At 32.4% G+C, this 3,930-nt stretch overlaps 1 long non-coding RNA gene across 1 annotated transcript; it reads left to right on the top strand.

The window, feature by feature from the left end:
* The first annotated feature begins 545 nt into the window (after positions 1-545).
* On the top strand, positions 546-3,386 carry LOC116531945. Its single transcript, XR_004260647.1, has 3 exons — positions 546-628; positions 1,288-1,289; positions 3,374-3,386. It is a non-coding gene; the product is annotated as an uncharacterized LOC116531945 (long non-coding RNA).
* The last annotated feature ends 544 nt before the right edge of the window (positions 3,387-3,930 follow it).

Genomic DNA, 3,930 nt, shown 5'->3' with positions numbered 1-3,930 from the left:
ATAGAACTGAAGGCCATTATCCTTAGCAAACTAATGCAGGAACAGAAACTCAAATACCACATGTTCTCACTTATAAGTGGGAGCTAAATGTTGAGAATGTATGGACACATAGAGTGGAGCAACAAACACTGGGGCCTACCCGAGGGTAAAGAGTGAGAAGAGGGAGGAAGATAAGGAAAAATAAATAATAGGTACTAGGCTTAGTACCTAGGTGATAAAATAATTTGTACAACAAACTCTCAGGACACACATTTACCTATATAAAAAGTCTGCACATGACCCCTAAACTTAAAAGTTAAAAAAATTATAGCAGTGAATGTAAATGGCCTAAACCCTCTAAACATAAGACATAGAGTGTCTCAATAAATTAAAAAAGCAAGACATATTTATCTGTTGCCTACAAGAAACACATTTCACCTATAAAGACACACATACACTGAAAATAAAGGTAGGGAAAAAGATATTCTATGCTAATGGAAACAAAAAAATGCATGATTAATTATAGTTATGTCAGACAAAATAGATTTTAATACAAACAGTATAACAAGAGACCAAGAAGGTTACTATCTAATGATAAAGGGTTTATCTTAGCAAGAGGACATAACAATTTTAAATATATATGCACCCAGTGGTGGAACAGCAAAATATATAAAGCAAATATTATCAGCACTAAAGAGAGAGATAGGCCCCAATACAATACAATAATACCTGGAAACTTCAAAACCCCACATTCAGCATTGGACAGATCTTCCAGAGAAAAACTTAAGAAATATCAGAATAAATCTATACTTAAACCACATGAATCTAATAGATATTTACATAATACTTCATCCAAAGACTGCAAAATACACATTCTTTTCCACAGCATATGGATCATTCTCAAGGATTGGCCACATGCTAGTTCACAAAAGAAGTCTTAAAACATTGAAAAAAAATGAAATAATATAAAGAATATTCTCTAACCAGGATGGAACACAGCTGGAAATTAATCACAAGAGGAATATTGTAAACTATACAAATACATAGAAAATAAACAATATCTTCTGAATGACCAGTGGGTCAATGAAAATAAAAATCAAATTGAAAATTTCTTGAAATAAATAATAGAGAAAACACAACATACCAAAATTTATGAGCTACAACCGAAGCAGTACTAAGAGAGATGTTTATAGCTGTATGCGCCTAAATCAAAAAAAGAGGAAACTCTTCAAATAAACAAGCTAATGATGCATCTTAAAGAACTAGAAAAGCAAGAGCAAAGTTAACTCAAAATTAGTAGAAGAAAAGACGTAAGGAAGATCGGGGAAGAAATAAATAAAATTGAAAGAAAAAACAATACAAAAGATAAATGAAGCAAAAGTTGTTTTTTTGAGAATTTAGTAAAAATTGACAAACTTTTAGCCAGACTGTATTGGTTCTCACATTGCTATAAAGAAATGCCTGCAACTGGCAAATTTATCAGGAAAAGAAGTTTAATCGGCTTATGGCTCCACAGGATGTATAGGAAACATAATGCTGGCATCTGCTCAGCTTTTGGGGAGGTCTCAGGAAACTTACAATCATGGCAGAACGTGAAGGGGAAAAAAGCCAATCTTACCTGGCTTGAGTAAGAGGGTTGGAGTTGCCACACACTTTTTAAAAATCAGATCTTGAGAGAACTCTATTTTGAGAGCAGCACCAAAGGAAGAAATCAGCACCTGTGATCCAATTACCTTCAACCAGGCCCCACCTCCAACATTGGGATTACAAATTCACATGAGATTTGGATGGGGACACAGATCCAAACCATACCACAGACGAACTAACAAAAAAGAGACGAGATCCAAATAAATAAAATCAGATATAAGAAAGGAGACATTACAACTGATAGTGCAGAAATTCAGAGGATCATTAGTGGCTACCATGAGCAACTATATGCCAATAAATTAGAAAATCTAGAAGAAATGGACAGATTCCTAGATATGTACAATCTACTAATATTGAACCAGGAAGAAATTTAAAACCTGAGCAGACAAATTACAAATAACAAGATCGAAGTTAAAAGTCTTTGAGTAAAGAAAAGTCTAGTACATCATGACTTCACTGTCAAATTCTACCACCCCACATTTAAGTAAAAACTAATAGTAATCCTACTAAAACAATTCCAAAAAATAGTGTAGGAGGAAATAATCCAAAACTTGTTTTACAAGGCCAGTATTACCCTAATACCAAAACCAGATACAGACACATTAAAAAAAAAAAAAAAAAAAAAAAACTACAGGCTTATATCTGTTCTGAATATTGATGCAAAAATTTGCAACACAATACTAGCAAACTAAATTCATCAATACATTAAAAAGAGTATTCATCATGACCAAGTAAGATTTATCCCTGGGATGCAAGAATGGTTTAACATACCCAAATCAATGTGATACATAATGCTAACACAATGAAGAATGAAAACCATATAAATTTTTTAATTGATGATGGGAAAATATTTGATAAAAATTCAATATCATTTCATGGTTAAAAAAAAAACCCTCAAGAAATAGGTATAGAAGGAACCTAACAACATAATAAAATCATTTATGACACACCCACAGCCAGTATCATACAGAATCGGGAAAAACTGAAAGCCTTTTCTCTAAGATCTGGAACAAGATGAGGATGCCCAATTTCATAATGGTTATTCGACATAGAACTGGAAGTCCTAGCAATTAGACAAGAGAAAAAATAAAGATCATCCAAATTGGAACGGAAGAAGTCAAATTATCCTTGTTTGCAGATGACATAGTCTTATATTTTGTAAAACTAAAGACTTGTTTATCAGAACAATGTGTTTATTAGAACTCATAAACAAATGTGGTACAGTTGCAGGATAGAAAATCAACATAAAAAGGTCAGTAGCATTTTTGTATTTCAATAGTCCATGTCTGAAAAAGAAATCAAAAAAGTAATTCCATTTACAATAGCCATAAGTAAAATTAAATACCTAGAAATGAACTTAACCAAAGAAGTGAAAGATCTCTTTAATGAAAACTATAAAACACTGATTAAAGAAATTAAAGAGGACACCAAAAATGAAAAAGTATTTCATGTTTATGGATTGGAAGAATCAATATTTCTAAAATGTCCATACTGCCCAAAGCTATCTACAGATTCAATGCAATCCCTATCAAACTACCAATGACATACCTCATAGAAATAGAAAAAACAATCCTAAAATTTATATGGAACCACAGAAGACCCAGAATAGCCAAAGCTATCATAAGCAAAAAGAACATACCTGGAGGAATCCCACTTCCATACTTCAAATTATATTATACTACAGAGATATAGTAATGCAAACAGCATGGTACTGGCATAGAAACAGATTCATAGACGAATGAAACAGAATAGAGAACCCACAAAAAATTCCACACACCTACAATGAACTCATTTTGACAAAGGCAACAAGAACATACAGTGGGGAAATGACAGTCTCTTCCATAAATGGTGTGGGAAAACTGGATATTCATATACAGAAGAACTAAACTAAATTTCTATCTCTTGCCATATAAAAAATCCAACCAAAATGGATTAAAGACTTAAATCTAAGAACTCACACTATGAAACTATTACAATAAAACTTTGGAGAACCTCTCCAGGTCATTGGTCTGAGCAAAAATTTCTTGAGTAATACCCCACAAGTACAGGCAACCATAGCAAAAATGGACAAATGGGATCATATGAAGTCAAAAAGCTTCTGCACAGCCAAAAAAAAAAAAAAAAAAAAAAAAAATTACCAAAAAAGGGAAGAGGTATCGCACAGAATAGGAGCAAATATTCGCAAACTCCCCATCTGACAAGGAATTAATCACCAGAATATATAAGGAGCTCAAACAACTCTACAGGAAAAAAATCTAATAATTCTATCAAAAAATAGTCAAAAAAAATTGAATAGACATTTCT

The sequence above is a fragment of the Sapajus apella genome, unplaced genomic scaffold (genome assembly GCF_009761245.1).
Source record: "Sapajus apella isolate SASKATOON/1434 unplaced genomic scaffold, GSC_monkey_1.0 scaffold73, whole genome shotgun sequence".
NCBI lineage: Eukaryota > Metazoa > Chordata > Mammalia > Primates > Cebidae > Sapajus > Sapajus apella.
Note: the sequence above shows the minus strand (reverse complement) of the source record. Positions and strands in the feature narration are given on the sequence as shown.